Here is a 9,482-nt window from a genome sequence, read left to right on the forward strand (position 1 = left end):
TAGAAGAAGTACCTTGATTTAGACAGAACTCCTACTTTATACCCATATGATGGATCCAAAGAAATACATCTAGTCTTCTGGTGCAAAGGCATACCTCTCCTGTACCACTATTTGTGAGTGTGCTGCCCACTGTGTTGAATTCTGCTTTGCTACAGAGGCCTGTGGAGGTTTACAAAATGTCCTATGAAATCCAGCTGCTGTGGGCACGCCAAAAATCGCTCACCAGATAACAATACGTTTCAGCGCTGTTGGTGCACCTACAGCCTCGCAAGCCAGAGCTTTGTGTCATGCTGCAATAGGGAGGGGATGATTTTCGCAGGTGTCAAACTCTAAACTAGATGAAAACGGCTCATTTCGCAGCACCCGGGCAGGTAAAAACAGAGAAATCAATACTGGATTGGGAAAATAATAATACAAGAAAATCTGTCCTATTGTTACTCAGGGCTGCAGCAGTTTGACTCAACACCCTTTACAACCCCATCGCCAAAATATACGATTTGTTTTTTGAAGGGCAAGACAAGGTAAGATTATTTGCACAATTACCTAAAGTTTCTCCAGCCAGCAAGGTGGTGGTGCTGTGCTGTATGGCATGTGTGAAAGAGCAGGGTTTCAAGCATCCTTTGAGGAATACCAGGGACTCCTTATGTCTTTAACTCAGAGAGCTAGCTTTGGAGAGCAGAACTAGATGAACAGCATGATCATCTGAATCACCAAAGCAAATTTTGGGCGTACAGGTCACAAGTTCAATAAATATCAACATTTATATTTACTGTTAAACTAATGGGGACATATACCAAGGGGACCACTGTTTGGGAAACAAGTTGCGGAGCGTGCGTTTGACAAAACTGCAGGCCTTTTTAAAATAAACTAATTAAAGTAGGTGTGAAAATGCCATCATCTCTTCAGAGCCTTCCTAAAGTGTCAAGTTCCTCTTACAGGTGCATTTAAAATAAAGCTACTGGGAATTTTCTAAATCACTTTCACTAGGTTTATTATCTGTGTTCCCTAAAAGGTGCACCACACCCTTAAGATTTTAACTCCAGGTTAAATCCATGTTCAGGAAGCACCACTTTGGTAGCCTAAATCCATGTGTAATCTGTGTCAAGGAAATTGCTCCCATGTGTGTTAATACTACTGACAGAACTATTAGGCCTCAGTATTAATGGCTTGCTGAAACACACAGCTAAACAAACAACTGCCACAGCTAGCTTACCCTGTCTTTGCCCTGAGGGGTCTACACAGGCTAGAGATGTTACTCAGCCCTGCGCACAGTAGCAGCTGCGCTAACAGGCACAGCAAGACCGGTGCTAATGGTTATGAGATTACAGCGACAGCAGTATCACCAAAATACCAGAGCAGCAAACCGCTGTTTTGCACAAATGTGTACATAGATAAATAAATAAATTGATAAGTTCAATTTTAGCACTGTATGCATGTTAATAAATTCCCAGGAGGCTAACTTCCATAATGACTTTCTACTGCCTAATTGAAAAAACACCTGGAGGTAACCTGTAAAGAGTACGCAATATGAATCTTTAACATGTGTCTAATTCAGAAGTCAATCATCTAATCAATCAGACCATTTTCACTGGTGCTGAATGGAGCAAACACACAAGGTCCCATTTAGGTGCATCTTAATGTATTCTAGGCAAGTTGAGCCAATATGCAACAATGTTTAAGGTCTGCCTAAAGGCCCAGGCACACCAAACCGATGGTTAGCCATTGGTCAATGTCGAGCCATTGGTGAGCACCCTAGTTTTTGTGGTATGTCCCACACTATTGGCACTGGTCTGTCCTTGTTGCCTCTTTTTTCAGCTTAATTGGTGTCAGAGCCCGTTGCTGAGAGAAATCCCTGATTGGTATTTCAACTCAGTGCACAAAAAGAGAAAAGGAAGCGTGGGGAGCAAACAAACAACCAAGGTCAAGAGGGTTTGAGATCAAAACAAACCTGTTCTGTGAGGTAACATTATGTTTGTAGCCACTGAGCTCTTTAGCAAAAATGGTTTGTAACTACTTGTGTATTGTTCACTAGCACATGCTAAATGTCATTTCTTATTTCAACACTGGGTTGTGCTGATAATATGTTAAATGGCTGACTAGCGCCTTGAATCCATCCTATCAGTCTTCCAGTTTCCCTTTTTGAATGACGAAAACAGATTATTGCTGCCTGCTGGTGCAGAGGCCGTCTTTGGGTTTAAGTGAAACTTTTTGGCCTCTGTCGCCACTAACTCTTTGTTGTCGGTTTGGCGAGTCTGGGCCTTAAGACAAACTGAAGTTGACCAGTTATGCTGATTAAAAATAATTTCATTCCAGTTAGGTTTATGTAACATAAATGCATGTGAACACATCAACTATATACTTGAGTGACGAAAGACAAATGCAGTTTAAATAGCTGAAACTGTAACAACATATAACTATTTTGTTTATATAAATTATGAATTAATATTACAGATATTATGGTGAAACCATTTGTTCAACAGTATATGATGGACACACGAGGCCAACATGTTTATTGTGTTTCTTGCAACTACAGTTCTTAATTATTATTTTTTTTTTTTATTTATCTATTTTTTTTTTTTGAGAAAATGTATGAATGCAGTGTACAATATCATACTATCGTGGGGGTCAGATCATCAGTAATAATATACCTACAATACATGGCTGTAATGAAACAAATTTTTTTTCTCTACCTTTCTCTTTAAAAACGGGAAAAATCATAATCCAGAGGAAATGTGCAAAAACAGAAGAATATTCCATAACTCAACTGTTCCTAACTTTAAGTGAATTCCCCCTAAGCTCCCACTTCCTTCCTCCCCCTGACACAAGGTTGCTATGGTCTCAGACTGGGTCCCCTGTGGGATGAACATGAGATATGTTGAAGAGATATGCTCATACACTCTCTGTATATGTGTGTCAGCAGGGAGGGCGGACGGGGTGCGCCTGGACACGATGTCTATACGTATTTATGTGAATGCATATGCTTTGACACTGTAAGTCTGTGTGTGTGAGAGATCTCACCAGTGTTCTCCACTGGATGTGTATAAAGGCTCTGCCTATAGTGAATCCCCAGAGGTGGCAGTCTAACCCAAACATTTAGCTGTCAATCACTATAAGCCACCAACCACGGTCATGACCCGGGAACAGGAAGAGGCCTTGTTGTCCCTGAACGGATCTTACTGTGCTACTCTGGAGGGAGCCATGTATAAAGGGATGTATCTGTGTGTTTAACTTACTATTCAGGATAGCAGTGTGGGTTCAGCTTGAATAGTGGACTTTCCACGTGTGACAACCCTCAATCCAGTGCTAAAAATGTTAAATGTAACATAGCTTAAGTCTTTCTGTACAAGGTGACTGAGACTGTCCAACTTTAATATTATAGGTGCAATACTAAACTAACAGCATCTAAATCTGCTACATCTGCCATTTTTCCGAAACACAAAATTAGAGGGAAGTTAATATTTCTGGTTCTCTTTGATCTACATTCAATATGTCGGATCGGTATCCACCCAGATATTGACCTTTTTGGAATCAGCTATGACAAAAGTGCAATGGTTGACAAGGGCAAACATGCTACAATGGCTCAAAACATTTCCATTGGGATAAACATGCTGCACCTGCAAAACATGCCACTTAAAAACACATACAGAAATCCAAAACAAACACAGAGATAAAAATATGTTTGCAGGAAGCCAAATCAAATACACAAACAGCAAACAGGCTGCAAATACAAACAGGATGCAAAGTCAAAAACACACAAACCCCAAAAACAAATGCAACAGAAAAAGGCTGCTTTTGGCTTTCTGTAGCATGTTTTTCCATTTGTGACACCTTTCTGATTTTTGTATTTGTTTTGGAATTTTGTATGTGGCAGCACATTTCTCCTAATAGAAATGTTTTGGCCACTGTGGCACATTTGCCCTTTTCGGCCACCGCACGTGAGTAACCCACATTACATCAGGGATGGATTTTTTTTTGCCAATATCCGATATGCTGATATGTAACAACTTATTTGGCTGATAACTGATACTGTTATTGATATATACCCTTTCTTTCCCCACCTAATTTTAGTGATCATCAAGTCTCTCCTGTGGTGGAATTAACATCATATTATGCATACATACTCTTATCGTGATGGTCCACCAGGAAATGGAAACATGAAATACTTTTAAATGTATGGAATATGCATGCATTGTGTAAAATAAGGAAAAGCATGTTGGCAGATTCTGATGATTTTAAGGCCAATATCAGCCAATACTGATGACATGCCAATATTATTGCGTATCCCTACAATAGTTTCTTTTTTAATGTCATTATAAATTCAGTGTTTCCACCATCAGTTCCATTCATTCATTTGGGCTGTCAACTTAGTTTTCTAGTGCCACAGAAATCTCTGGTTTAATGTTACTTCAAACAAGAAAGTGAGAGATACAGGGGGAAAAAAAGGTGCACTGAAATGAGAGTCAGTATCGGCAGAAACCATGCAGGAGTTTATCAGCATGGGAATCAGGAGAAAAAAAGTTGGATTGGTGCATTTGTGTCCACTTGTAAGAAGAATCAAGAGTACATTTACACAGTCTTATCTTTATACGCATAGAGAGACAAAAAATCTTTGACATGATTTCCAAAAGACAAACTACAGTTGCCAGGCTTACAAATTCCTCTCTGTTCTTGATTGCTTTCATGCCTCCATGAAACATAAAGCAGTGCTATAATCTATTAAAACAAGGAGAATAAAATCAACTGTCATAAGGCAGCCTCAGTGTCTGTGTATGAAATGACTGATGTTGGCTGATGCTGCAAAAGTAGGTCATCAAAACCTAAAAAACAAAACTGCCCCTCTCTCACTCTTCACCATGTTGACACTGGCATACCTGGCAACTGGAAATTTACACTCATCTTTGTTTCTCTTCCTGTTGCACTCTCACTTTCTCTCATGATATATCTGTTATTTTGCTCTGCTCTTTGTTCTTTGCTTTGCTGTCTACTGTATGTAAAAGGGTCTATGAGTGATACAAAAAAAAAGTTAATCAAAATATTATTTCCTATATTCTATGTTTAAGAGAGTGGAGGGTTGCTGGTGAACACCTGGCACCTATGAAAATATTTACCCAGGCAGAAATCACTACAAAGGGGACATTTCTCTTGACATACCCCCGTCCTCTGGTTCCCTTCCCCTGCTTTTCCACTCCACATCCAAGAAGACTTAATACTGATTAAAACAAACACACAGTCTAGAGGCATTAGCCACTTTGTGGAGATAAGTGGCAAAGCTGCTGGAGACTGGGGATTCATGAGTGAGGTAGTTGTAGTTTTATATAGACCTGAAGGAAAGAGAGGTGAGAAGGAAGGAGGAAAAATACAAACATGCATTGGAGATGCTTTTAAGGAAAGGAGCTGCATGTTCCCAAAAGGAATTTTCCACCTAGTTCAAACATTAACCCATTATAGATATCGTTTAGAGGGGTCCTGCTACACCGACCAGCATGTCCAGAATACTGTTATCAGCTATTAAATGGCCATGTTTGTTGTTATGCCGCAACATGTAGGCTACTTGAGCCTACTGTCATTGGGAGGTGGAGGGGATGGTGGATGGCGTGACATTCAGGCGAGACGGCTGCCAAGCTGCAAACCACTGCAGATGACTGAAACCAACCAACCAACCAGGTGTTTTTAGTGGCATTCATGCCCCAAAACATGGGTGTTTTTTAGAAACTCGTCACTACATTTCCAGAGAAATTTCAGCCTCCAAACATGGGTGGTTTTTTTACCCATGGCTGGATTTCCAGCGATGTTTCTGCCCTCAAACATGGGTGTTTTTTAGGTATCTGTCACTGCGTATCCAGTGGCATTTTAGCCTCCAAATGTGGGTGTTTAGTAGGAACCTGTCACAGTTTTTCTAGCGGCATTTCAGCCTCCAAATGTAGGTGTTTAGTAGGAACCTGTCACAGTTTTTCTAGCGGCATTTCAGCCTCCAAATGTGGGTGTTTAGTAGTAACCTGTCACAGTTTTTCTAGCGGAATTTCAGCATCCAAATGTGGGTTTTTAGTAGGAACCTGTCACAGTTTTTCTAGCGGCATTTCAGCCTCCAAATGTAGGTGTTTAGTAGGAACATGTCACAGTTTTTCTAGCGGAATTTCAGCATCCAAATGTAGGTGTTTAGTAGGAACCTGTCAGTTTTTCCAGCAGCATTTCAGCCTCTAAACATGGGTGTTTTTTAGAAACTCGTCACTACATTTCCAGAGGCATTTCAGCCTCCAAACATGGGTGTTTTTTTACCCATAGCTGGATTTCCAGCAAAGTTTCTGCCCTCAAACATGGGTGTTTTTTTAGGGATCTGTCACTGCGTATCCAGTGGCATTTCAGCCTCCAAATGTGGGTGTTTAGTAGGAATCTGTCACAGTTTTTCCAGCTGCATTTCTGCCCCCAAATGTGAGTGTTCTGAAGCAACCGTCAGTTTTTCCAGCAGACTCTCTTCCCCAAAATGTGGGTCTCCTGCAGTGACCCATTGCTGCGTTCCCAGCGCCATTCTGCCCCAAAATTTAGGCGTTTTTTAGAAACCCATCACTGTGTTTCAAGCAGCTTTTGTGCCTCTAGATGTGGGTGTTTCAAGCCAAAATATGATTTTTTCCTAACCATAACCAAGTTTGAGATGTAAAGAAATGTTAAGTTTTGCCAATGGCTGTTTAATAACTGTTAACGGCACTCTAAAGATCGTAGTCGGTGTAGCAGGAGCCTTCTCACCTATTTAACGCTGAAAACAAAAACTAATGCCTATTTAATAGCGTGGTAACATTCAAGATGGGTGCAATTCTGCTAGCTACTTATTAGATGCCCACTTATTCACTGCCATTTAAATTTCCCCTCACTGGAGAAGCCTTTATGAGCTCTGTTAATGTGGTGTAATTCAGAAAGCCAAATTATCCTCCCTCAGGAATACCTGTATTGTTACAATATGTGTTGTGTGCTCGGAGGGTTTATGCTGTGGGATATGTAAATGTTATGGCTTTCATATATTTTATCTGCTTTCCTTAGTTAAAAGGTTTTATTTCATTACACAGAGCCTGCTGCCTTCCCTGCAAAGCATAATGTAATCAGTAATAAAGACAAATTTTCTCCTCTCTGTCAGTGTTTGTGTGTCAGTGGCTCTAAGTGAGTGTCGGCTTCTTTGAGCGTCCTGGTGTGTGATGAAGTATGTGAAAGGCTGACGGAGAGAGTGTGAGAAAAGGAACAGACAGAGAGACAAAAACACATGTACTGTGTGTTTGTCTCTGCGCCAGTGAATGAAATATACGGGCTGAAGTGTGCATGTGTGTGTATGTGTGTGTGTGTGTGTGTGTGTGTCCTGGCACGTGTGAGGTGGTGTGTGGGCGTCGAGAGGGAAAGCTCATAAAACCCATGATCACACTGATGAGGTCACGGGGAGTGAAACCGGAGAAAGCCTTTCATTTCCTGTCTCATTCCATCCCTCTCTCTCCTACCTCCATTCATCCATCTCTCTTCCACCTTCCTGCCTATACTTCACTCCTGTTTTTCACCACCAATGCCAAAAGTCAAAGTCTTTCTCACCCTCTGCCTATCTGGAATTTTTCAGTGTGTGTCACCCAACACTGGAAAACAAGAATAAGAGAGTGTTTTTTAGACGTGACTGATGTTTGCTTCAGCGTTAACATGTGGGACAGAACACTCCTCTCTCAAAACTCCTCTCTCTTTGCTCTGGTGTTAGTGTATGAGTGATATAATTGTCTTTGTTTAAAATACAGAAGCAAGTAAACAAACTACAGCGGCAAATAATACTTTCATTATCAAATAACCCAGCAATTATTTTCTAGATTCATTTTTTGATCTGTGAAGTGTCATAAAATAGTGAAAATACCTAAAACTCAAGGTGTTAAACCACAGTCTAATACCTAAAAATATTCAGCTTCATGTAAGACAAAGAAAAGTATATAAGAAGAAGTTGGAACCACCTAAAGTTTGGCAAGTAGGAATGCAGCCACAATCAAAACTTCCAACGACTGACAAAAGTAAAGACTATAAAAGAAGACACTGTTCTGAAATCTAAACGTATTTTTGTATTTCAAACTTTATGTTAGAAGTATACACACAAGGTTTTTAAGAGTCAGTAGAGAGTTGGTCGCAGCTTACTGTTCTGCAAGGCCATAATTCATGGAGGCTACAGGGAGGAGAGTTTGCTAAACAGTGGGTTTTCGGCAAAGTGAAATGGCGATTTGAGTGTATCGCCAGCGGTTGTGAGTCAACATGTGAGTACAATCTTTGGTAATACTGTCAGTATAAATGTGTGTAGACCACAGAGAATGGGTTTTCTCACAAAACTTACATCTGTAGCCAGAGGGAGAGTGTATTGATGTCAGTGGTCACACCGCTAACCTGCAGTTATTTTCTGTTGGAAGGAGAAACCAGCACTAACCATTGCAATCACACTGAGGCGATCATGGCCAAGGAACAACACAAGGGAAAGTAGACAGGATACTGTTCGCAGCACAAGTGCCTGAGGAGTGGAGACTGTGACGAGAGGGGGACAGTAATATCCCCTTACTTTACTTTTACATAGCAGGTGCTTTAAATTTAGCCTATTCATGGTATTGCTGATTACTTGTGCAGCTGTACAGTTATCTCTTGAGGTAGAGTATAGATACATACAGGTACATTCATATCAGACTTATATTGTTGTGACTCATGAATGTCCACTACAAATGTCCAAAGATTTTGTATGTTCTGCCTTTAGAAAAAAACATTAATACTATGACACTAAAGCTGCTAAATTGACTGACTTAACTTTTTTTCTTTGTTACATCTGCTCCAGTATTCACATACCTCCTTAGATGTGTAAGAGCTTGGCTGTGGACATAGTCAAAATAAATAATGGACGTAGCAGCCATGACATCACCTACTGATTTGTGGACTCCTGTTTTGAAGCCTCAAGTTTGGTATTTTGCTGTTGCCACTGAATTTATGGAGCCAGAAGTGACAATATTTGCTCGATGGCTGTGATAACTCTAGCACTAGCTGCTATCTTGATTAGCACAGTGCATTTACAGCTACTGTGGTAATGCTAATGAAAATGTTTGCTGGCAAAAACAGGCTTAAAACCAATAAAACAAAACTTAAAAATCTTAACATCCAACTTAATATCTAACTCCTTAGAGGGTCATTAGTACAATTAAACACTGAGCGAGACTTTTTTAGACGACTTAAATGTTGCAATTAACTTTTATGAACGAAAAACACTTAAATAGTGACAGCACCTACACTTTGTTGATCTGGGGTTACGCCACAGTAATGTTATCTAACTGACACGGTCGCTGTGGTAGCTACTTGTAAACAAACAGTATAGTGATTATAAATATTATATAAACATTTCCCCTGTATAGTTGTCATGAACGAGGAAATACGCCATAGAGACCAAAACTGTTTTTTGTACAAGGCTTTAAACATGTTTATTTCTGCTGTATTGTAATGGC

This window comes from Epinephelus fuscoguttatus, linkage group LG16, assembly GCF_011397635.1.
Source record: "Epinephelus fuscoguttatus linkage group LG16, E.fuscoguttatus.final_Chr_v1".
Taxonomy (NCBI): Eukaryota; Metazoa; Chordata; class Actinopteri; order Perciformes; family Serranidae; genus Epinephelus; species Epinephelus fuscoguttatus.